General features: G+C 54.7%; 1 protein-coding gene across 7 annotated transcripts in view; it reads right to left on the bottom strand.

The window, feature by feature from the left end:
• Positions 1–25,136, bottom strand: part of CHST3 (carbohydrate sulfotransferase 3) — a 32,889-nt gene extending 7,753 nt beyond the window's left edge. For 2 of the 7 annotated variants that reach the window (XM_044239727.1, XM_044239732.1), the window contains exon 1: positions 24,169–24,631. The gene's annotated coding sequence lies outside the window, so the exon portion shown is untranslated. Of the gene's footprint in view, positions 1–202; positions 4,668–24,168; positions 24,632–25,118 lie in introns of those variants that run through there. The other 5 variants (XM_044239728.1, XM_044239730.1, XM_044239733.1 and 2 more) reach the window with 5 other exon arrangements.
• Positions 25,137–25,880: the final 744 nt, after the last annotated feature.

Here is a 25,880-nt window from a genome sequence, read left to right as displayed (position 1 = left end):
AGATGGAAAAGAATGTTCCTTGAACTAGAAATGTTTGCAACAAGAAAAGACTACAAATACCTAAATAAAAAATGGAGATGGACCTATTGTAATGATATATACACATCTACATGAGATCCTTCACCTGGGTCCTTCCAAAATCCCTCACATGGCCTCAGCCTTCACGACACAGCCCCTCCTGGAGCAGCCAACCCCTACCTACCTAGGTTAGGGGTCCCCCGGTCCCACCACCATGCAGACTCCCATTAGCACCCGAGACTGTCATAAGGTGAGCCGACTTGTAAGATCTGTTCACCGCTGATCATCATTTTGTGGCATAAAGGGGTTTTGTTCAGGCCCCTCATTATCCTTTAGCACTGGGCCAGGCACACAGGAGACACCCGAGCACGGCTGCCGAACAACAGAAGGAATAAAGGAATAGATGACCCTCACCGGAAGATAGATATATTTTTAATAGCTGAGCAAATAAATACAGCATTCCCCGAGGAGCCCGTTTCTTGCACGCATCTGCTCCATCACACACACCTGTCCAGCATCATGAACCCCAGATTCCAGCACAACATCGCCCCCTCCAACTCCATCCAAAAGTCTATGCGTTCTCCATGAGGACGGTCATTCATGGGATACTCTTTGCTCCAAGTGTGGGGAAGGCTTGTGACCTGGTCAGTGCATCCAGGATCAGCTCTCTTCTGGAAAAGATTTCCCCACAGGAAGCAGCTGCCGTGGACGAGAGAGTAAGAGGGCAGGAAGGTAGGTGCTGGGGTCACACCTTCGTCACACAATGGAAGTGACTAGAAGGACAGCCAGCGCATCTGTCCTTTGGGGAAAGCAGTGGGCCAGGGGCTCTGCAATACCAGAAGGCAGATGTGGAAGCTGGCAGCAGAGTGGTGTGCCCCAGCTGTGCAGGGCAGAGGGGTGGTGAGGCTTCCTGAGTGTGGGTGACTGAGGAGGGGCTAAGGGGGAGGGAGAAGGACTTGCAGAGACAGCTCCAGGGCAACTAGAATATTCCTGCCCCTTCCTAATCCTTCTGGGCCTTTCCCCACATATTCATTAAACAACGACTCCGTAAGCACCCACTCTGTGCCAGCCTCTGGTCTAGGTACTGGGGATACAGTAGCCAGCAAGCACAGCTGGTCTCTGGCCTCATGGAGCTGACACTCGGGATGGAAGGGCCAACTGGAATGATCTGGGTGGCTGAGATTCATTGAGTGCTTACTGCTCTGGGCCACGTGCCATGCTAAGCGCTTGATTTGCATTTTCTCCTCCAACCCTTACAGAGTCTGGTTAGGGAGCAGTTATCCCATTTTACAGATGAGGAAACAGGCTGACGGGTTAAGTAACTGTCCAAGGTTCCCCCAACAGGAGTCCTCATCGTCCCTCCGAGACCCAGGTCATCTGAGCCTCCCAGTGCTCCCCAATCACCCCCACTATAGCATATATGGTTGGGCTTTCCAGCTGATGGTCTGCCTGCCTGTCCTCCCTTCCCAGAATCCGAGCTCCAGGAAGCAGGGACCAGCATCTAGAACGGCACCCAGCATATGCCAGCTGCCCAACAAAACACAGGTGAGCAAACCTGTCAAAGCTGATGCCTGGCTCAGTGCCTGGCAGGCTGTCAGCATGAATTTGCGGAACACCCCATGGGGTATGAGGCCATCCATCTCTCTGGAAGGGTGAGACTCAATGCTGAGTCTGCAGAGCAAACGGGATTAAAATCCTGACTTCCTGCCCTCTCATCTCTTGACTGGAGAGTTGCCTGTATCTGATGATGTGAGGGGAAGCGAAAGGAGCTGGGACCCGGAGTCCTGGGTTCTAGTCCTTTCTGTGTGTCTACCATGCTGTGTAGCCTTGTAGGAGTGACTTAACTTTTCTGGGCCTCAGTTTACCTGTAGCATGGAAAACCTGTACATAAGGTTGCCATGAAGAATAGTATCTGGGGCACGGTAAGTGCTCATTAAATACGATAGGGGAGAAACGAGGGGAGAAAAGGCAGGGGTGGGTGGGGGGAGTTGCTCTCACTGTCCTCCCTCTTCTGGGTCTTTGGTAAGATCAGAAGTTCAGCTGCCTCGATGATGAAAAGTTCCCGCACCTTCTCCTCCCCTCCTCTGCAAGCACTGTTTCTATTTTTGAGTTGCCATCCCAGTCCCCTCACCCCCCTGAATAATACAGGGTTCCTGAGAACCTTCCCAGCATTGCCCTAAAAGGAAGAAGCAATGGTAAAAACTCTTGACAGGAAACACAAGGCAGGCTGCTGGTTCCTTCGCCCTGGCCCAGCAGGCTGCCCTTAGCCTTAGCTCCAGAGGCCCAGTGGACGGTGGACAGGCAGGTGAGGGAGGTTTAGAGGTCCCAGGGGCAATGTGGGAGGTCCTCCGACCCAGGAGCTGGGAGAGGGCCACAAGGGCCAGGAGGTCACAGAGTCACCAGGGAGGAAGATGGGGCCAAGATGGGAGTCACCTGGCAAAGCTCCCAGCAGAGGCCCTCTCTAAGAAGTGGGTCTATGACTTCTGTCAAGGCTAGTCAAACCTCTGTGATGCTCCCTCCCAAAACGCAGGGTGCACTCTTCCTTTGCTCATGGGGAGAATGAAACATTTGTGCTTCTCTCGGCAGATGCCCCCTGCCAGTGGAGTACTCAATACCTTTCCTCCCCTGATACCCAGGAAGTGGAGTGACAGCCAAAGGAAAAGGTGGGATGCCAGCCGAGGTCCCATTTCCAGGGCACCAGGGTCAATGGGGAAGAAGGCCAGAAGCACGGGCCAGCGCAGCTCTGCCAGGAGGCCGCAGAGGGTGGGACAGCTAGCTGCCCTTGGTCCAGTCATCCCCAGTGCTCATCTCTGGAGCCCTTCCCTGGAGCCCTCCCGACCACCAACCTCCCAGGGACCATCTCCCCTCCCCCAACACTTCCCTCCTCAGCAGATTGCTTCATTTCCTTCCTGGACAGAAATGTACTGGTTTCTTGCCAAATTCAACCAATGGCACGTAGCTTCCGTGACAGGAGAGCTTCGTCCATCTGTTCCACCCCTGTATTCTGTGCCCAGAATCCCCGTGCTCAGCTCTGTCTGCATGGGGCATAGAGCAGGTGTTCGAGAATGCTTGTCGGATGAACGCACTCATGCCTTTTCCAAAGCATCTGGCCCGGGCGGGAGATGCTCACTCCTTCTAAGTTGGTAGGACACAGGAAGAAGGAACAGCAGCTGTTCCCTAGATGAATAAACCACGTGTGTGCTTACGGGTGTGTGCTCCAAGTATACACCCCGAGTGTGTACTGCAGGCAAGTAACTAGAAGTGTGTGCCATGGGCAAAACTTCACACTTGGGGTTTCAAACTTTGGGTCTCTTGAATTATCACTATCAATCCAGAATGTCATTTTGAGGATGAAGAAACCAAGCCCTGGGGCTTTCAGTTCAAGCCCCTACAGCGATGCTCTAATAATGGGAGGAGGGCAGAAAAGCCCCAGGGGTATTCCAGACAAATCTTTGAGAAGGAAGAAAAAGAGAGTAGGCTGGGCTAAGGCCCCAACTCTACGCACCAAACTTCCTACCCTCCTCTCCCCTTGGGGGCCTTTCTGGCCAGGCCTCCCCCCTGCGCCACAAGGGACCCCCACTAGACAACAGTTTTCTACTTGGATGCCTCCCAGCCTGCCCCTGCCTCCCCTGAAGGAAGGTGGGGTCCCAGAGTCTGCTGGGAACGGAGCTCTGATAAGGGACGGGCTCTGCCAGACATTGCATCAGGCAGCAAAACTCCACTCCCCTCACTTGCTGGGCCCCAGAGACACGGGGCTGTCCTTCCTCCTCAAGACTGTTCACACTCCAGAGCTCCAGCTTCCTCTCCCAAGAACAAACCCCTCTAGGATCCCCTTAGGGGCATGGGCCCAACCTCAGCCAAGACAGACAGAGGAGAAGCAGCCAAAGGTAAACGTGTGTCTCACCTGAGAGGCAGTGGATGTCCAAGAACTTGTGAGAAGCTGTGGGCCACCATCACGAGGTGGACCAGGGGGCAGAGGGCCAGCCTGGTGGGGGTGGGGCTGCACCAGCTCCACCTGGGACAGACCCCAGCTGCCCCTCAGTCCTGTTTTGGTCGGTGGGGATAAGGGGAACACACCCTACCCCCATTTGAGAGTCGCTCTATCAGGGCCTGCTCAGCCCTGTGAGCGAAACATCCTGTGTGAACCCCAAGGCCAACCGATGCATGAAGTACAGGGCCCCAGAGAATAGTCCCGGGCCTTCCAGCACCTCTCACACCAAGCCCGGGGCCCTGGGTGGGGTCAGTGCTGACCCTGCACTCTGGGCTTTGCCTAGTCAAGGCCTGCAGTGGAAGCTGGTGTCCAGGATGTCCAAAAGAACAAACTGTCCTTTCTACCACCCCTGAAAAAACATGACTCTTGTTCTAACACTAAAGAATGTCAGCACCAGGAAATTTTCTAACCTACCTTTCCTCATTTTTTTATCTGCAGAAATTCAGGCTCCGAGAGACCAAGGCATACCAGTGGATGATGACAAAACTCCAACTACTACATGGGTCTCCTGTCTCCCAGGTGAGTGATGGCCCTCTCCTCCTTTATCACTCTGACTCTCACAGCTTAGCCTACTTAAAAAGCTTCATGACGGGGCACCCAGGTGGCTCAGTTGGTTAAGCGTCTGCCCTCCATTCAGGTCACAATCCCAGAGTCCTGGGATTGAACCCCACGTCTGGGCTCCCTGCTCAGTGAGGAGCCTACTTCTCCCTCTGCCCTCCGCCTGCTCTTCCCCTGGCTCCAGCTTGCCCTGTCTCTGTCAAATAAACAAGCAAATAAAACCTCCTTATAGGGATGTCAAATACACGGCACACACACCACCACTCAGCAGTCCTGTGACTGAAGCAGACATCACTAATCAATCACTATCCTCTCTGCAGCTTGAGACTCGATGTAGCCTCATACACCTTCCCTCCAAAGCACCAATCCATTAGCATTGTCCCGTGAGCAAAAACCGATTTGGCCTCCCAACTTTATAGGATCCTTACTGGCTACCAAATGAAATTCCTTACCACCTCTTAGTCTGGCATTCTACACTCTAACCTCACCGTGCAATGCCAGCCCAAACTCTTACATAAACCCTCCATTCAAGCACATGAGCCTTGTACACCCATCCTCCGAGCCTTCCACCCAGCCCATTAAGCCCTTTACTGAACAAAACACGCCAATTATAATCCATGGGAAGGTTACTAAGAACAGCGAAGGCATCAAACCTTTGCAAACCCCCTCCCCACAAAAAATCGCTTTTTGAGAAGAATTGCTAGGGATAGAAGGTTCCTACAGCCCCACCCTTCTCCCTCACGTGGCTTGTGCCTTCCTGAAGGGGAGTGGAGGCGGAGTTACAGAAAGCTTAGGAAATCTCCCAGAACCGCTGCCAATCCGTTCCATACCACAGCTGGCAAAGATCTTTACACGGCTAATTTTATATTATTACTCACATGCCTTTATATGTTTTTATGAATGAGAGCCAAAACTTAAAAAAAAAAGTCTCAGGGCTTCCCCACAAACTGTTTTTTGGGCTCTGTGAAAAATGTGGGCAAGCCCCCTGGGGTGTGTCTTGAGTGTGAACCTGTCCGCTATGGGTACCACAGCGGGAGGTGGAGGCCGGCCGCCTAAGGAAAGCATGAGGGTAAATCGAGATGATACATGGTGCCCGTTTTTTCACACATCAGACTGGAAGACAGCGTCTTCTGTGACCCTGTGTGCAGGTAACGTTAGGGAGAAAGAACTGGCAGACGGGCAAACACGCGGGGCTTGCCAAGTGCCCGCACGCCTTCCAGCTCCCCCAGCCTCTGGGGATCAGCGGGATGTGGGTGGAAGCGACGTGAGCCGCTTCAGGGCCTGGTCCTTCAGGGGATCCCACCCTTCCCTCAGGCCTTCTCTTCTCTTGCCGTAGCCGCACTGGAGACCCCAGGTTCCAGCTGCCTCAGCCCAGGTCCTGAGCTGTGGACAGGGAAGCCCCCCAGCCTGCAGCAGAGGTGGTGTGAGGGGAAAATAAGCTTTCGTTGGGTGAAGCCACTGAGATCCGAGGGTCTGTTACTGCAACATGGCCTGCTGCATCCTAACTAATACACAGGATTCTCTCGACATGCTGCTGGAGTGTTCTTCTTGAAGGACAAATTGGCACAACCATCCCAACTCTAAGTGTGCACGCTCTTTGACCCAGCAGTTCCACTTCCAGAAAATTCATCCTGCAGCTACATGAGCACAGTCCGAACAAGGCCACACACAACAGTATACCGTTCGTGACTGCAGAAGGCTGAAAATAACCTTAAAGTCTGTTGACAGGCACAAACATAAAAACCCAAACAAAAAGCTAGCAAGATAAATGAGGGTCCACTTGTCAATGCAAAGAGAGGCAGCTGTGTATGGGCTGATGGGAAAAGGTGGTCAAGATACAAGGGATACAAACACGGGACAAGAGTGTGTGAGGTCCTGTGGTATCTGTGTAAAGTCGAGGTGGGGACACAGCCATGCTGGTATGCACACTGTCCCTAGAGAGGAAGACAAGAAATTGGCTGAGAGTGGTTGAGGGGAACTGGGACACAGGGGTGGGAATGGGGACCCACTGTTTGCATATACCTTCTTGTATGGTTTGAATTTGTTACCATGTTTATTGGCTACTCTTTCCAAAGAAAAGGAGTGGTTATAGGGGCACCTGCGTGGCTCAGTCGGTAAACATCTGACTCTTGGTTTCAGCTCAGGTCGTGATCTCAGGGTCATGGAATCGAGCCCCACGCTGGGCTCCATGCTGAGTGTGGAGCCTGCTTAAGACTCTCCCTCTACCCTTTCCCCCGGCTCATGCTCTCCCTCCCCGCCCTCCCCCAGGGAATGCACTTAAACTGTGCACAGCAAGCAATCCTCAACTGGTGACCCAACGCCAATCAATTGGTATTGACTGCCTAGAGCTTTTTGAGAAGACTGAGGTCAAGCTTGTTCACCATGAGCCAGAATGTGGTGGTTGATTAGTGATGTCTGCCATGTGTGTAATGGCATGGGAAAGGGTGGACACAGGCGTCAAATAGGGGCCACTTTTATTTTAGGAGGATAGCCTAAGAAGGCTAGGAATCTCTAAGCCATGGAATTCTATTCTTCCCTCCCTCATGTGGTCTATTATTTCCATTTTGGTCATGCTCATTACTACAAATTTCTGTGCTCATTTGTGGGCTTGGAAGCCTTTGTTTTAGTCTGATTGCTCTGCAACAGTTCAACCAGAAATGCGTGCAAGTCTGTATCCATGCCTATGGGTGCATCAGAGGTGAACATGTTCAGGAGAAGCCCTCGACAGCTGTGGGGGGGGAACGGGGTTGCCTTTCCTTATGGTCACACGGCTTTCCCATCTTGCTCTGCCCCTTTACAAAGATTAACTCCACTACAGCATTTCTGGGACCCCTGGGTAGGCAAAAGCTCTCAACGCGCAAGCTCAGGAGCCCCTTCCCACTCTAGCCTACTTACTGACCTTTCTTGGGAGACTTCAAACCTTTCTGTGCTTTGAGTATTACACACAACTTAGATGAATGTCGGGGGTACTGAGTGAAAAAAAAGAGCCAGTCTCCAAAGGTTACAAGACTGCATGATCCCTTTTATGTTAAATTCTAGCAATGACGAAATTGTAAAGAGAGAAGCACAGATCAGTACTGTCAGGAGCTAAGGCAGGCGTGGGGGCAGGCGGGAAGTGGTTACAGCTATAAAAAGGGTGCCACGAGGGACCTCCGTGGTGCTCTATCTTATGTGTCAGTCAATGTCAGTGCCCTGGCTGTGAACTTTGGCGAGAGTTTTGCAAGATGTTATGAGGGGAACTGGGTGCATGGGATCTTTCTACATGATTTCCTAAAATTGCATGTGTATCTGTAATGATCTCAAAACTGAGAACATTTAACAATTGGGGAGGGCAGACTACACTTGCCATGATGAACACCGGGTGACATCTGGAATTACAGGACCAGTATACTGCACACCCGAAACGAATACAGCACGGCATGTTAACTCGCTGAAATGAAAAGAAAAACTTAAAAAACATAAAAAGCTTAACTGAAAAGAGAAGGAAAGGAAAAAGTCTCTTATCAGAGGCAGGGTCGAAAGGGGACTCTGGAAATACAGCTGGAGGCAGGCAGTAAGACTGAGCAGAATGGCCGTCCTGGGGCAGAGACTGGACGAGTTGAATCCAAACTGTACCCCTGAGCTTCGCTTTTTGTAGAACCACGACTGGCCATACCCCTGGGGTCTGTTCATGTGCAAGGATATGCTTGGGGGCTTTTTGTGGGGGAGGCTGTGTGAGGATGAGGAAGCCCCATCCTCACAGCAGGGAAGAGAGAAAGGGGGGACTTGAGGGACCCACATGGTCTGTGACAGCCCCTACCCTACCACCGGCCTGAAGGCCTGGCATGGGCTCTAAGTAGGAGGAGAAACACTGGGAGCAAGCAGTGGGTCCATGTGAGGCTACAGGAGACTTGGTGTGCAAATGGTGCTGCCACCGGGCCCAGAGACGCCCCAGGGAGAGCTCAGCAGGTTGACCAGGTGTAGCCTTGGCAATGGTGTAACGGGCACTCAACGGTGAGAACTTGGGACCTCTGGGTTATCTTTCCGAACCACTCCTGGGATTTACCAAGGGGTGGAGCAAGCTTCCGGCTGCTTTCCAACCTTGGTACAGCTCCCAGGCAAGGAGGAGCAGGAGGAGGGTTTGATCTAAGGAGGAACTTGTAAAAAGCTGAAAGTCAAGGAAAGTACCTAGTAAGCCTCTGGATGATAAAAGCCGGGGATAGGGCAGGACCCGTTAACTCATCTGCAGAGTACTTGCTCTGGGTCACGCAGGGCCCGAGGTGCTGGCGGCAGAGGGAGGGAGAGACACAGTCCCCGTCTTAGAGGAGCCGAATAATGATGAGCTAACACGGACCGTGAACGTGAACGTGAACGTGAACGAGGCACTTCCAAGCACTTCACACGCGTAAAGGAATTTGGTCCTCAGCACAACCGGAGGAGGAAGGTGGGGCAGCACCCTCCTCGCTACTACCCCTCACCCCCACCTAGGGCAAGGAGAGGACAAACACCTGTCCTCGGGCACAAGGCGGAGCTGGGTTTTGAACCCAGGCAGTCTGGCTCCATGGTTCAGGAACGCAACTACTGTGTCCTATCACTGAGACAGCAGGTTTAACCCAGCCATGGGAGCGGCACGGCAGCAGGCAGCTCAGAGTTCCAGGCCGGGAACTTGTCTGCCAGGACCTGTCACCTACTTGCTGTGTGACTTTGGACAACCCTCTAGACTCTGCCTGCCTCACACGCCTCAAAGAGACACACGTGACCTCCAATACAAGGTTCTTGGCGTCTTGGAAGAAACATCCTTTGAAGGCACAAGGCCTTTGCTGGCTTCCCAGAAGATGGGAGCTCGCTGGCTGTCCCAGATAAGCAGCTGTTGCTGGCGGAGGGTGACAGCTGAGTAGAATGCTGCTGCTCCTGCCCAAGCCTGCGGCCGGCTTGTGGCCAGCGGCCAGATCCCAGAGGCAGAGTGGCCCTGAGAGATGGTGTGATGACAGGCAGCGGAGGAGATGGGGGTATAGTGCCTGTGGCTCCTCTGTTCCAGAATCCAGTTCAAATGTGGCATTCTGGGGCACCTGGGTGGCTCAGTGGGTTAAAGCCTCTGCCTTCAGCTCAGGTCATGATCTCGGGGTCCTGGGATCGAGCCCTGCATCGGGCTCTCTGCTCATCGCTCTCTGCCTGCTTCTCTGCCTACTTGTGATCTCTGCCAAATAGATCTTTAAATCTTTAAAAACAACCAAAAAACAAATGTGGCATTCCACCTGGGGGCCAACCTGGCCCACCCCAGCTTTCCTTCACCTGCCCAACCCCCCTCCCCTCAACCCTCCCCAGCCGAATGAGCCCCACCATTAACAAAGGACACAGGAAAGAGCGCAGTGGGGTGGGCCTTCGGATGCATATCTGTCTGGCAAAGAGGGGGGGCGGTGAGGTGGGGGACACCAAGTGAGGGGTTCTTCCTGCTCCAGCTCAGCCACTCACTAGCCTCGTGACCCCAGCTGACTGCCTCGCCTCTCTGAGCCTCATCGGTAAAAAGTTAGGAAGAGGCCGTATTCGTTCCCTGTAGCCGCTAACACACCACCATCAACTCAGCGGCTTAAAACAACACATACTTATTCACCTGAAGAGTTCTGAAAGAAGTCCAAGACCAGTTTGGACTAAAATGAGGGTGTCCACAGGCCTGACTTCCTTCTAGAGGCCCTAAGGAGGAAATCTGCTTCCTTGACTTTTGCAGCATAGCTTCCAGAAGCTACCTGCTTTCCATGGCTCATGGCCCCATCATCCATCTTCCAAGCTAGCAATGACTGGTTGAATCGCTTTCTTCAGGCATCACTCTGACTTCTGTCCTCCTATCTCCCTCTTCTCAGGACCTATATGCTGACGTTGGGCCCCCTGGATAATCTGCGGTCATCTCCCTATCTCAAAATCCTTACCTTAGTTCCACTGCCAAGTCCCTTGACCTTGGGAAGTAACACAACCTCCGGGTGAGGGGGGGATTATGTGTAGACATCTTCAGGGAGCCTGTATTCAGCCTCCCACAAGCACCTCCCTCATGAAATGGGGGACGGCCAGTTCCATGCTTAGCAAGCTTAGCATCTAACTAGTAAGAGGCCCAGGATGCTTAATCCCAGCTGGGAATGAGAATCCCTCTGAGAGCTTTTACAAAATACCAGGGCCTGCGGTGCACTCTTGAAGATGGGCGGGGGCAGTGGCTGCACAATGGAATTTGTAGCAGCTCCTTAGGGACTCTGGTGGGCAGCCAGGGATGGGGTGACTCTAAGAGGCACTGAATTCATGTCCGCCATTATTCTTACTCCCCACAGCTACGTAGCACTGAGCCTCCATGCCCAGCCACGGTCCAATAGATGTTTGTTGAATTACACAGAACTGAATATCACTCCCGGGGCCTCGAACTGCCCCCGGGATGGGATAGGAGGGGTGAGTGGGTTTCTCACTGTCGCTTCAGGGCCTGAAGAATGAGGTTCTGTGGCCAGAGGCCGAGGACTCGATCCACTTCACACCCAGAAATGGCTGCCTGGGGGAGGCGGGTGTTGGAGTCGGTCCTCCTCCCTGAAGTCCAGTCAAGGGGGCCCGCCCTGGGCAGAATCCAGTCATCAACGGGCCATTGTTAGTGGAACAGAGGGGCTCTGTGCCCATTTAACACTTCCCTCCCTCACGAGGCTGCTCCCAGCTGAGGGCTGGCTTCTAGAAGACTGTAAGGCTAGGGAGGGGGCCCCAAGGCTGTGAAGGGGGAGGATTAGAAGTGGGGGCTGAGTTCCCTGGTTGGAGGAGCCGAGGCAGCTTAAAACCTAGCCAGGCCCCGGTGCTGTCGCACGGGCTTCCCTGCCATGCCAGGAAGAGGTTCCAGGGAAAGCTGGGGACCCAGGGACAGCCACTGAAACCTAGCAGACCCCAACCAGAGGGAGGGGAAACAGCTTTCTCCATGGGGTGGTCATGCTTGACTTACCCTCTTCCCTTTAAAAAACCAGAAAAGGTGAAATCTACATGGTAAATGGCACCTTTCACTGCCTATAGAGGAACAGTGTTTTCAAAAGGGCTGGGAGGTTTTATGTTCTGCGGGGGATTTAAGAGGTAGGTAATTCATCCAGGGTTGGGCATAAATGTGCCTTTGCTTCGCAGACGGTTTCTGCATTTGGACTTGGTATTAATAGCGTGAGCTGGATTTCAGGAGAGTGGTGTTTAAGATCCTGAAGACACTGCTTGACCAGCACCCTCCAAACATGTCAGAGGCCTGAATTCTTGTGTTAGCCATCAGCGGTTCTCCTCTGTTGACTAAAGCAAACCCTCTGGAAAGTGTCTACTGAGAGTACAGGGCCTTAAAAGACAATCTTGGTTGTCTTTTGGATCTGAGTTGGGGTCTGGGGCCAGCAGCCGCCGCCGCACCTGGAAGCTTGGTGGAAATGCATATTCTCGGGGCCCTCCACAGACCTCTCCAACCAGAATCTCAGGGGGGTGGGCACAGCAAGTGGTTCCAGCAAGCTCTCCAGGTGAGTTTGGTATAAAGTGTGAAGATCCCTCTTCTGGGGGAATAGTTTTCAAACTCTAGCTCACAATCAATTTTGTAGGTCAATGAGCTTTTTAAAAAAAGTTCGCCAGAATGGTGCAGAACTGAGAATTTGAGTGTATCATGTGTGATCAAGATACATATGGGCTCCATGAGACTTTTGTTTCATTTCTGTGTACCTTTGTCTGAGGTTTTGGTCCAAAGATTGAAAACCACTGTTCTGGAGCTGGTATGTACCAACTTCAACCAGCTCCCCTTTTGTAATTGGTCTGTATTGGGAGGTTTTAAAGGGCAGAGCATCTGGGTTTACCCCCGCCTCCAAGCAGCCCTCCCGCCCCCAACCCTGTCCCCACCACATTATTCTCATGGACACGGGGAACAGATGAGAGGGGCTGCTTCGGGGCACACACAGCGTCCTTAGAACACTGGCCTAAAAATTAAACTGTGCATTTCCCGAGGTTTATAAAACTTTCTGCCTCTCTACTGCCCTCTCTTCTATGTATATGTGCCTAGAGAAGGACAAGCACGAAATAGCTACCTGGTTACATCTGGATGGTGGGACTGAGGGATGAGTCGTTGCTTTCTGCTATTTGCCCCTTTTACTTGAATTTTGCTTAGTAAGCATCTAACACTAATATAAAAACTCTAAACTCATTCCTTAAAAACAAACAAACAAAAAAGCTAAGGTTCCATTTCTGCGTAGAAATAGAGACAAGAAAAGGCATTCCCACGGGAGGGCAGGCAGCCATTAAGCCCAGGGGCCAAGCTGGCTAAGGGGCCATTGTGCCTGGTCAAAATCTACCCTAAGGCTGAGCCCAAATCCCACTGTCCCCAGAGTGCTCCCTGATCTAGTCCCCACAGCCATAACCAGTCCCCCAGAGGAAGAGCACTGCACACCCCCCTCCCCAAACACACACCTCTGCCACCCTTTCCTCCTTAGAATCCCTTTTGCTCCTCCTGGTCCTCAGGCCAGCCCTGTACCCAGCCTGGATTTTTACCACCACCCTTGCCTTCATTCTCCAGATGACAGCGTAAGGTTCAGAGAAGCTAAGCAACCTTCCCAGGGTCACCCAGCTGGAGATGCAAGGCCAAGGCATGAAGGGCAGGGTCTGCTGACATTAAATCTCCAGCACACTGCTCTCCTGGCACTATTTCTTTCTCTACCTTGCTCCATTCTTATGAATTAGAGTTAACATTTGCTATATAGCACCACATAAATATGTCAGGAAAGAAGGGAAGGATGCAGAGAGGAAGGGAGGGGAGGGAGGAGATGAGAGGAGTAGGGGAAGCCTAGGTCACCCTCAGTCTCACCAGGAATGGCAGTGAAGGGTGGACCTGTCCGTGTGAGCCCCAGCACCTAGGGGACCCTGAACATGCTCTCAGGCTGGCTAAGAGGCAGGATGTCTGGTCAGATCACCAGTGTGGGGCCCTGAACCCCAGGCCACAGCTGCAGGCTCCAGCCCAGCCAGACAAGAGGGGAAAATGGAAGAGGCAGCTGGGAATGCAGGAGAAAGCCACCCTGGGAAGCTAAGGGGGATGCTGGGGCTGCGGGGGCCTTTGTGTCTCATGAGTGGAACCCAAGGGGACTGCTGAGGGGGGCTGGGATGCGGTTACCAGCACAGCCTGGGAGGGAGCGCTCACCAGCTTAGCAATGACCCCGCGGCAGGGGTTACACTGACTGTCCCGGACAGCTACTCTCCAGCTTCTGCCTTTCACTTTATATCCATTTGTACTTCTCCTATTGGGTACCATGGGCATGTATTACTTAATTTATAAAATTTAATCAAACTAAAAAACAAACATTAAAAGCAAGCACCAGTTTTCTACCTATAGAAGTAGAGGCAAAGTTTTTTTGGGGTGAGACTCTCATTTGGAAGACATTTTAACAGGCCTTTGAATTTAAGCCGAGGCTAAGCCAGAAAGGACAATCCGGAGACAAGGAGAAGGGAGACAGCCCCTTTAGTCAAACTTAAGTCTACTTTCCCTGCAAGAAAAGTGACAACTGCCCAGAAATTCTTACTGTGGTGGTTGGAGGGAGTACTTGGATTGGGTCCCCCTCCCTTCTGGGTGTGGGGAGGGATAGCCACCCCTGAAGCCAAGGGTCTTGGGGGCTAAGGGGGGGCAGGGTCAGGAGGAACCACCCTGCAAGACCATGGAACCCTGGGGGATCCCCACATATCTGTGGAGAGGGCCCCTGGGGGTGGGCTAACCTGGGACTTGGGCATTAAAAAGGGGACGAGGGACCCCTGAGAATCTGGCCCCTGTCCGCTGAGTCACATGCCAGGTTAACCCCTAAGCCAGGTATCTGGTGGAGGCCCTTTGTTTCCAGGCCAGGCCCACTAAGGTGGGGCGGGCGCTCTGGTGGGGGAAGGGCCCAGCCTGGAAGCCTGCAGAGGGTCCCTAGGCTTCGAAAGTGCTCCTGGGAAAATGGTAACTCATACTCTTCTCTCACCCTAGAGGGTCATTCTCGCAGCAACACGGGAGCCCAGTGACTGCAGAATGAATCCGAAATGCAAGCCTGAGAACAGAGCTGGCCGATAACCCGTGTCACCCGTGTCAGAGGGGAGGCTAGCTGCCCCTCCTGTCCTTGCAGACAGAAGACTTCACAGTCTCGTTTCTCCCCTTTCCAGCCAAAGGAATTTCAGGTGAGCCAGAAAAGCTCTCTTAGCCTCAGTGTCCTCATCTGGAAGATGGGGCTAACTGTGCCTCCCTCCTGAGGTTGTGGAGGGGGAGGGCACCCTTTTGCACAGGGCTGGGCTCCAGCTAGGGCAGCTGGGGCGGGCTGGGGTGGGCGGAGCTGGGAGCCCCAGCAGCAGCTGCTACAGCCTGGCATCCTGCGCCTGCGGGCGAGGCTGAGGAAGCTGGCGCTCAGCCCCTCTCTTGACTCACACTCCTTTTCCAGGTCTGGCCCACCAAAACCAGAACAGACACACCCTGCACGCCCGTGTTCCTTCCAGAGAGATAAGATACACCCCCAAAGAGCCACATAATCAGGGTCTGCACGGCCAAGGAGCTGGGTGCTCTCTGCCACTTCCTTGGAGATCCAACGTCTCCATGAATCTCTGGGGAGTGATTCACACTACTGAAAGACGAAAACTCTCTGGGCACTTCCTGTCTGCGCCACACCATTTGGCAGGCCTGGGTTCATACACCCTACCTCCTGTGACTCACTTCATTTTGCAGCTGGATCGTGGAGTGGCTAAAAGCATAGGCACAGCTAGAGTTGGACAGCTGAAGATTTGCAGTTTGGCTATGTGACCTTGGACAAGTCACCTACCCTCTCTAGGCCTCAGTGTTGGCATCTGTAAAATAGGGGTACCTCATGCAGTAAGACTGATGAAAATAAATCACTCAGTCTGAGAATGCTTATTCCATAAAGAGCTCTCAGATAACTGTACCTACCAGGAAGGCAGAGGCCTTTAGGACCTGGCAGAGTGCTGGGGACACAGCTCAACCAGGCTTTACTTTTTTAAAAGTGCTTCCAACACTGGAATGCCCAGACTTCCAATCAGAGGCCTGGCAAGGATATACTTTTGGAAGTTCCTCATGCTTATCATCACTTCTAGAAGCTTCTGCCACAGCAGAGCTTACGAGTAAGGGGGTGGGAGGAAGCTGATCTGGCCCGGCTACTCGAGGCCAGAGGGTCCCTTGCAGGACTTTAGGCACATGGTCATCAGAGGGCCAGAGGGCAAGAGAACAGGTAGGCGGCAGACCATGAGGTCATGCTTTCCCAGAATGACTCAGTAGTGCCCCTAGGCTGTAAATGGTGAGCTGTGTGCTGTGGCCTCAAGGCCTCCCTGTCTCCGTGCCACCCCCGCCCTCCCTGTGGCTTGCAAGGTATCTCTCCTACCCCATCCTCTCCTGTCCCCCCCTTTCCCCAGGGGCCCATGACTACAGCATCAGGGCAATTGCTCCGGGCTGTGACCCCCATGCTGCCTCTGTCATGTCTCTCCAATCTCCACACGGACAGACTAAACTGCCAGACAGACTTGGATTTTGTTACTGCCTCCAACTCCTCCTGGCCAAGTGATCTAGGGTGGGTCAACCTGCCTCTCTGAACCTCAGTTTCCTAATCTGGAAAATGGACACATGGCTAACTACCTTGCTGGGCTGTATGGGTCTTAGTGAGATGGTCTGTAACTACTTGGCACGAAGCAGGCGCTTAGCAAATGGAAAGTACGCCATTCAAGCGCCTCGATGATCTGACCTCAGTTGACTTCTCTAGCGGCATTTATTTAAAAAATAATAAAAAATAGCTCATTCTTCTCAATGTTTACTGTATGCGAGTCACTGCTCTGAACACTTGTATAGGGACACATTTTATTTTCCTATTACCCCATGTGATAGGTACTGTTACATCTCCATTTTACAGCTGAGAAAACTGAGGAACAGAGAGATGAAGCACTTTGACCATGGTCACACAGCAGGTGAGGAGCAGGGCTCCCCTTTTCTTGCCAGCAGCCCACCTGTGTGGGCTCATCACAGCTGGACCTGAGGTCGTTACCTGTACCCAAGTCTCCTCTCCCCTTCCAGCGTGGGGGGCACCTTCTGCCACCCTGCACAGTGTTGGGCTTGAGCGGGCATGCAGTACCTGCACAGGCGAGGCCCAGGCTGAAGCACCTAATGTGTGCTCCCTGGGTGGTGGGGAGGCGAATCTAGCACTCGGGGGGAACTCCCTACTTCTGCAAGAACGTCTTGAGGGCTGCAGCTAGAACCAGCCCCAGGGGCTTCCTCTTCTCTGCTGGAAGGCCTACATTGTCTGGGGGGCAGGTCTAAACCCTGGAAGAGCTGGAGGGGCTGGAAAGACATCCTTCCATAAGGGGACAGACCTGAGAACCACTTGCTGATGGGGTTGAGCAGTGGAGCACCCACCATCCCACCTAATTCAAAGGTGCCTCCAGGAGGGTTTCAGGCCCATTGTCAGGACCCCAGTCCAGCCCAGCACATAGGATAATGCCTGCAACAGGTCACGTGCCCAGGGTCCCAGTGTCCTGTTTCCACCCAGTCCCACACAAAGCCTCTGGTCCACATCAGCTGCTTCCTCCGACTTGCACGACTCCCCCTACCTTGCCCAGACTCTGATCTCTCCCCTACCACCCTGGGGGAATAGACACCGTCCTATCCTGTGTGGTGAAGCTTCATGTCCCATCTGTTGCTCTCGGTTCCACAGTCAGGTGGGGACTCAGGGGGGACACCAAGGGGAGCAAGACAGACGCTGTTCTCACAGAGCTCACTACCCGCAGGAGACCACAGACCATGAAAGCGGCCATGGCCACACTGTACAGTGTAGTATGAGAGGAGGGTGCAGGCGGCCACAGGGAGGGCTGCTGACCTAGGCTTCTAGAGGGGACACTCAAGCGGAGGCCAGAGGCTGAATGGGAGCTGGCCACAAGGAAGGAAGGAGAGGCTGGAGAGGCTACAGAGAGGAGGATGATGCCTGCATCTGGGGAATGAGGACAGTATGGAACAGCGAATAGTGCAGACAAGGAGAAGGGAGGCTGGGCCATGTGATCCACATCATAGGGCCCGTGGGAGTCACCGGCGCCCAGAGCAGCTCGGCACCTACTCCAGGATGGGGGTCTGTCTTGCTGGAACACCCCTAATCTGCCAGCTCCTCCTCGCCAGTTTAAATCCCTTCCCCTGCCACCTGTGCCACTTCCTGAGCCCAGGTCATTGCCACGGGGAAGCAGCGATCAGCTGATGGTCGGCCTTGCAGAAGAGGCCCTCCTACCATCAGGAGTGCTCTGTGCAGGTTGGGGGCGGGCTGGGGGCTAGAACTTCCACCCACAGGGCCCTCACAGGGCTGTGGCGACCCTGGAAGCCAGCCTCCCCTGAGCCGCCAGGTCAGAACGCAGCAGTCCAGCCAGGCCCGTGAAGAAGTGACTGTCCTCTCAGGCTGCAGCTCTGGCAGTGTGGCTCACACATGGCGGGGCCTGGAGCGTGGCTCCGCTCTGCTCACACCAGTTGGGGGATGCAGGCCACCTCTCCTGCCTATCGGCTTCTGGGTGCCTGTATGCGAAATGGCGATCCCAGGGTGCCTCCCCCACGAGCTTTCTGTTGAGAACCTAGCGAGTGCAGGCCCGGGAGGCCTGAAGGGTACAGTCCCCGCTCTGGCTTCCTGTGTACTTGACCGCTAGGCACCTGCACCACACCTGCACCACAGAGGGCAGGAGGAACGTGTGGAAAGCAAACAGCTCTTCTCAGATAAAAAACAGCCCCAGTGACGGGCCTGACCTTCCTGGTCACGGGTGTTTCGGTTCTTCATTCTGCCCCACAGACCGAGGCTGACTTCCCCTTCCTCACAGGTGCTAGGTTTCTATCTCGGGCCTCTTCAGGTAGGTCTGTCCTTGACCCTGCAGTGATGAGCCCCGGGCTGTGTCCAGAGCAGAGCCAGGCCCCCATGGCCCAGCTCACGTGCCCTAGGCCTGATGCAAGTTGTGAAATGCCTTGCTGAAAATTGGTGCCGTCTCAGCCAGGGGGCGGCCCAGTCTGTTTTCAAAATATTTCCTCAGATAGCGCTGCTTTGGCTCAGACCCCTCAGCACCTTCCAGAATCCTGCAGATGGTGAGGCAGCTGGAGGGGAAGGGAGGAGAGTGGGGAAAAAGAGTGGGGGAGGCCTGAGGCAGCACGTCAGGTGGCTGCGTGGGCTCTTACCGGCGTTGGGCGAGTGTGAACAGGCACTCACAAACGCAGGAAGGGAAGCAAGTCCACCTGGGGGGGGGGGCTTTCAAATGGAGAAGCTATAGAGCCTTCTTCTGAACCAGAACCTCCCTCAGAAGCCCAGTGTGTACAACGCACCAGGTGGGGAGAGGCCTGGAGCCTCCTCCCCTCAGGCCTCTGAAGGGTCCCCACTGCATTCTGGGGTTCCGTGGAACCTAGTCTGAAAACCCTTGCTGCTAAAGGAATCTCCACCCTTTCTGGGGGTGTTAGTACCAACACTGTTTTAAAATAATGAGCTTTCTGAGGGAGCATGAAATTATTTTCCTCATAAATTCTAGTTTGAGTCCAGTACAGCAAATGGCACACATTCTGAGAATCAGGGCTCCGAAACAAAGGTTTTGATTCCACTCACTGACAAGTCTGTGGGTACCTCTCTGAGAAGTCTTGTGAACTTGAGTCTAAGTATCTGGGTCAGAGGTTGTGGTGAATCATACTTTAACACTGGCCTAGTTCTCCGTACACTTCTAAACTCCTCACATATATCAATTCATTGACAGCCCTATTACCTATGACCTATTACTGATTAAGAAACTAAGGCCCAGAGAGGTTAAGTAACTAGCCCAAGGTCACAAGCTACTAAGCAGGACTGCAAGCATTCAGGCTTTAGGATATGTGCTCTTGACCATTACTAATTTGGGATGATTGTGTTGCACCTACAAATGTTTTGGTATATAATGTGCCCAAGTATTTACTGAAATATCTGTGGGTGGTGGACCTATCTGTGTGTGTGTGTGTGTGTGTGCGCGCGCGCGCGCGCATGCGCGTGCATGTGTGTTTCAGCCTGTGATAATGTCATGGCCTGTGAGTATGTGGTATGCAGCTTCTCTCCCCCCAGGGTGCAAGTTATGGGGCTCACCCCCAATTCTCTCTCAGCAGCCTGGCAACAGCATGACAACCAAATTCCCCCCAAGCTTCCTGGCCAGAGGCGGGACCCAGAGCCTCCCAGCAGTGTCTGCTCCCCAGATCCCGGAGGTTCCAGTTTGCCAACCCAGCTCGGTACAGTCCAATGCAATGGAAAGGCCCCTTAGCCATTTCTGCGTCCCAGTCAGGAACTCCCCCCACCCAGAGCCCTGATTCTCCCTTTTCACCAGACGCTGCTAGGTTTTACAGTGGGTCAACTAAATGCACTGGAGTTAAGTGATCATGAATTTGCTTCCTACCCTATAGACATAGCAACTTACACCGGTGCTCAAGCTCCTTGAAACCTCCGGTGTGAACTTATACTACCAGCACCCTAAGCTGATAGGGCCTAATCTGATAGGACTCCAGCCATAAGCAAAGAACCTTGACATTCAAGTTAGTACCCAAAGCATTTCAAGGTAAATGTATGGGTTTGAAGGGTTTCTTCACATGTGAGCCCCACCTTTTGTGGGGAGGGGTGCACAAGAGGGGAGAATTAGCTTTGGTCCATCTACTCTAGACACTTAAGACACAAAACTTCATCAGGTGCCACAAAACTGGAAAAAGCCCCATCATTCTCTACCACCAAAGTCCAACTCACCCACCGGAGACCACCCTCTGCCTCGCTGAGTGGAACCGACACCAGGAGACTTTCAGATGGAGCAGGGCTGAGTGGGCCCTGTAGGTGCCCTTTCCTCCCTCATGTTCCTCGCGGTCCCCACAGCTCACGCGCCAGCCTCCCGCAGCACAAGGACAGGCCAGCAGTCTGCTTCCCTGACTTTTGAGGCTCCCAAGTCAAGGAGGAGCTGGACAGGGAGAGGGGAGGGAAGGGGGGAGCTGGTGAAAGCAGCCAGTGAGCCAGGTGCAACCATGGGAGGCCAACACAGAGCTTCCCAGGCTGGCCTCTGGGAGGGCTGTTTACTTGTGGTATTCAGGAGATGCTCAACTGGGAACTGGCTTATTTACTTTCCACACTTTCCTCCAAATCCTTTTCAGAGTCCTCTAGAACCCCAGTGATAAATATCTCAGGGCCCAGAGAAACCCACAGACCTGCAGCACACAGCCATCTTTGTGGAGCAAGTGGGGGTCAGGTAGGGGAAATGTGGAGGGGAGAGGCAAGATGGGGAGGAATGAGGGGGAGCCATTGCCTGCCTGCCTCCTCTCCCCATGGCGGTGCATAAGCATGGGGGGAGCAAACGGCCAGAATTGGGGCAACGGAACCCAAGACTGAACGTGTCTACCTCCAGCACGAACACACTGTCCAGCAGGCCAGGGACAACCCCACCCCCAGCCGTGGAAGCCACATGCTCAGGCAGAACAAGCAGCATTCTATCGCGTATTTAGTCATCAGAGAAGAGATGACATTTCTTACTCTGTTTAAGGAATGAAACGAAGAGCTGTTTTCTTTTCATGACCGGCAGAAAGCTCTGTGAGCCTTTCCTCATGGCGAGGATTCCCTTGGCTCCCCTGCTTTATGACTTCCCAGCAGAGGCGCTCGCCCGCAGCCCCTCCCTGGGCTTCACCCATCCCCTGACCATGGTCCCCAAGTACGTTCATGTCTCATGCTGGGATAGAGCCAGGGTACAAAGATGAGCACCCCCTGTCCCTGGCAGCTTCTCTCCACACCTAGTCTCCCAACTTCTACCCTGGCCAGCAGGCCCACTCAGCAGTGGAGGCAGGAGAGGGTTCTAATACCTACAGCTCAGCTCGGTCAATGTTCTTGGACTCCCCAACGTGGGCTTCCTGGGGAAGGTGCACAGGGCCTGCTGCGTAGTGGTCAAGCTCTGCTCCTTATTTAAGGTTACATTTTTCCTGTGTACAGACACCTCGCGCAGAGCCATAAGAGGCACCCCTCTTGGCCCTTATGGGGTACAGAGTACCAACCAGACTGAGGACAGTCACCCCTAAGCGCCTGTAGGGGTGCCTGGAGGCCAGCACAGCCTGCAGTTACGTAGCTCGTGACCTGGGCATCCACTGCACCTCTCTGAGCCTCATGTCCGCATCTGTAAAGTGGGGACAGTGACCACTGTCCCTCTATGGGACATGTTTTCACCCCCACCCCAGCTCTGCCCCACCCATCTCTCTGGGGACCAGAAACCGCCCCAGGGCACACAGCAGGCATGGGAAGGACAGCCACTACATGTTCCTTTACGTTCACCAGGCAGGAGGTGGCAGGTGAGGGCTGATTTCCCTGTCGGACAGATTTCCACTCTGGTCAGGGCCGAAGAAAGAAGGAATATAGTAATCCATTTGAGAATGTCTGCCTGGCCGTTTCTCACAAACCCAAACTTATCACTTATATGGTCACAAGTGGCAGCTTTGTCCCCACTTCTCCACTAAGCAGCAAATCATCTCTCAATGGAATTACTAAAGTATCTCCCTCTAGTCACTTCTGAATCTCTTGTCATTTCCAGACTCCAGTCCTACATGGAAGGTTCTAGCAGCCCAGAGCCACCCAGATTTTGATTTCCTGTGGCCCATGGTATAACCCAGCCTGGGCAGAGTGTGTGGAAAAAGGACTTCAGTCAGAGGCCCCAGGACCATGCTAGTAAGTAGCCCATGTTGCTTCTTTGTTGTCATGGAGAACCAGTAGGGACCACAGAGACAGCCTGCCATGGTGGAGACAGCCTGAGTTCCAGAATCAGGCTGTCTAGATTCAAATCCCAGCTTTGTTCCTCATCAGCTGTGACTTTGAAAAAATTACTTAACTTTTCTGAGCCTCAGTTTCCTAATTTGCAAAAGAGGGATAAAACGCTAACTTCATAGGGATACAGGGCTCAATGAGACAATGTACACAGAGGTCTTGATTCACAGAAGGCACAAGGCAGGAAGGCGATACAGGGAAGGACTGGCTGCAGCATTCCACCTGAAATTGGAGACAGCCAAGTCCTGGTCACTCCTGTCTCTCATCTGGGGCCACAGTTCTGGTGCTGCCCATATGCTTTGCTAATTTTAGCACCGAGACCACAAAGGGGCAGGGGAATGATACATTTCCTTGTGATTCCATGGCCAGGTTGTCCCATATCCTTGCATGCTCTCAATCCCATGGCAGCAGGGAATCTCTCCCCAAGAGAGATTCTAATCCCAGTTCCAGGAACATGACATGTTTCAGCCCCTCTGGGAAACTCACGCCAGCTGGCATGAAGGAAAACACCCTATGCTCAGTGACTACCCCTCCACCTGCTGCCACTGCAGAGCCAAGCCCCTGCTGCTGGAGGACACAGCTCCTAGACCCTTCATGAGACCCATTTCCAGCCAGGCCAGCAGGAGCCAGGAAGAAAACACCAAACACCATCCTCTGCTTAGCCAGATGTACACATGGAGACATTCCTACTGCGCCTCTTAATAGGAAGCACAGGCCAGCCAATGATGAATCTGATTCAAGTCCCCAGCACCAGCCCACATGGCACTGTGAACACGCTGCCTGGGCCACATCTCCAGACAAATCAGGCAAGGCTCCCTGGGACCACTCAGGGCCCCTTCCTCTGCAGGAAGGCCGATTCCAAGCCAGCTGAGGCCACCAGGCCAGGGCATCTGAAAGCAAACGCATCTTCGGACGCAGTGAAAATAGCGCTTCTGCACTGCCCTGGTTTCCTCCTGACCTTAGGAGCCTTCAACATCCCCCACCCCGTGTATACACACACACACACACAGACATCCAGGGCTGGAATCTCCGCAGGTCCTCCTGGAGGTCCTCTGAGGAAGCATATCCGAAGGGGGGTTGGTGGTCTGTGCACTTTCCTTGGCAAGTCCCGTCACTGCCACCACCCAGCTGTCCCGCGCTGAGCAGCACCGGCCTGCAGCCTTTCCCATTCGGCTCACAGAGCTCAGCACGCTGGGTCCCGAGTTTGTGAATCACTCCCCCCTCTCTCCCGGCCTCGCCTCCGGAAGGGCTGCGCACACCCAGACACATCACCAAGACACCGAGTTTCCACACCGGACTCGCTGCTGATGAACCCCCGAGATCCGACTGCAGTATCCGCTTTCCCCTCCCCACTTTCAGCCTCGGGGTTGCCGGCCACGACTTTCAAAGACAAGACAGCCCCTCCCCCGGCCCATAGCATTTTGGGGGCTCCTCACTGGGGGGCTGTAAGGGGCACTAAACAAAGACCGTGGATTTATCTGCGGGCAGGAGGGCATGCTTGGTCTCAAGATCCAAACCCCGGCGCCCCCGGAGTTTCGGCCTGCAGCGTGTGCCGGGTCGGCGTGGCGTGTGCTCCCAGCGCGAGCGCCGTGTGTCTGTGGCTTGAATGATGAGCTGCGAGTACCTGGCAGCTGTGAATCTGAGTGCGGGCTGGGTCTAGGGGTCGCGGGGGCCTGCGTGGAGTTTCCCCTGAGCCGGGAACTCCCTCTCCCACGCTCCCTTTTGCCCCCTCTTCCTTCAAAGTTTGGCGGGCCGCCAAGACGGGGAAGATTGGGGGGCGCACGGCTGGGCGGCCTTGCCCGGGCCTCGGAGGCGATTCCGGGACGCCGGCGCCCTACTTACCCCGGCCGCCGAGCCTCCTCCGGCGGGGGCGGATCCGACTGTCCGCGGCTGGGGTCCGGCGCGGGCAGCATCCGCTCGCAACTTTGCCCTCCTTAGCGCAGGACGCGGCAAAAGAGGCTCGGTCGCTCCGATCCCTCGCGGCCCGGGCTCTGCGCCCTCCCGGGAGGCGGTGGCGGCGGCTGGGAGGGAGGGAGGGAGGCGCGGCCCGGCCGGTTCGCACGCCGAGCGGGAAGCGGCGCCAGGCGGGCGCCGTCCTGCGCAGCGAGCGAGCGAGCGGTCCTGCCTGGCGCCCTCCCCACTCGGGCCCGAGTCGGCGAGCGGCCGGCGGCGGCGGCGGCGGATTCCTGAACCGCGTCCAAGGCGCCCGGGGAGCCCTCCTCCTCCTCCTCTCCTTCCTCTCCCCACCCAGCTCCCAGCACAGCGCGCCCGGCAACTTGGGAACCGTTGGCGAAGTTGGCTCCGCTCGGGCTGAGCGCCGGCCGGGCCTCTGGGTGGAAGGAGGGGAGGAGAGGGAGGAGCTGAGTGGAAAGGAAGGGGGGCCCGGGGGCCCGGGGGCCCGCCCCCGCCCCAGGGGAGCCGCGCGCTCCAGGACCCCTCTGTGGGCCTTTGTTCCGGGTGCTGCACCTCCGCCCACCTCCCCGGGGATTCGCTGGGGGGCCGCTCAGATCTCCCACCCCCTCCAAGAGAGGCTGGGAGGAGCTCCGGTCCCGGGGTGGGTAGGTTGGGGGAGAGACGGCGTGGAGATCCGCGCGGCTTCGCCCTGCCAGAGCCTCCCAAGCCACTACCGGCCTGCCATCCTGTCTCCCCAGAGAGATCCCTCTGGCTGCGCTGGTTCTCGACCCAGAGCGGGGTTGGGGAAGGGGGGGGCAGTCCAAGTGATGGTCCCCTAGGGCTCTTAAAGACCAGAGCACACCGTCTCTGGGCGGTCACCGGTCGCCCACCTGCCTTACCGCCTTCTCGCGCGGCTCCAGTCAAGAGTTCCCTTAGTGCGACTCCAGGGAAGCCAGAAGGAAGTGGGGTCCTCGCGGGCCAGCCAGGGCATCTTCGCCTTATCTTCCCACCCTTCTGGGCAGCTGGCGCCTCAGGCGGAGGGTGGGGTGGGTGCTGCTGGCCCACAAGCGGGGACGGGTTGCTTCCCACACGTGGGGCAGTGCCCAGCTAGGCAGCTCGGGCTCATGGGGACAAGGCCAACTTCACCAGGAGCCTGGCGAAGTGCTGGGAATTGGAAGACAGAGACTGCCAGTTTGCTGCCGGAATACTGTGGTGCCCTGGGCTCAGGGGGCTTTGATACAGGCTGGAGGCTTTTCTTCTGGAGTCTTCTCAGCACTTAGCACCATGGGCTAATTCAGGCCTCTTGAAGACAGTGGTCCTGGCATTTAATGGGATAGTATAGGGTTCAGAACAGTAAGTCATTTCCTATAAAGGGGAAATCGGAAAACCCCAAAAGGCGAAAGCCTCAACACCTGCACTTTCCCTGCCCTGTCATTTTCAGCATTTGTAGGAAAGAAACCCAAACAGAACAGAACAGAGCACCATCCAGACTTTTCCCCAGGGGAGAGTCCTCACAGGTCGGGGAAGTCAGAGGTCCCTGTTCATTATCTGGGTTGGGACCAGCCCAAGCTGTCCCACCCCCCTCCCCCACCACCCAGGACTCGGCTGGAAGGCACTGGGGAAAATTGCTCCAGATCGTGAAGTGAGACCTGGGTGTCTCT

Source organism: Neovison vison, chromosome 2 (genome assembly GCF_020171115.1).
Source record: "Neovison vison isolate M4711 chromosome 2, ASM_NN_V1, whole genome shotgun sequence".
In the NCBI taxonomy this organism is placed as follows: Eukaryota; Metazoa; Chordata; class Mammalia; order Carnivora; family Mustelidae; genus Neogale; species Neogale vison.
The sequence above is the reverse complement of the archived record's forward strand: the minus strand, read 5'-3'. Positions and strand labels throughout refer to the sequence as shown.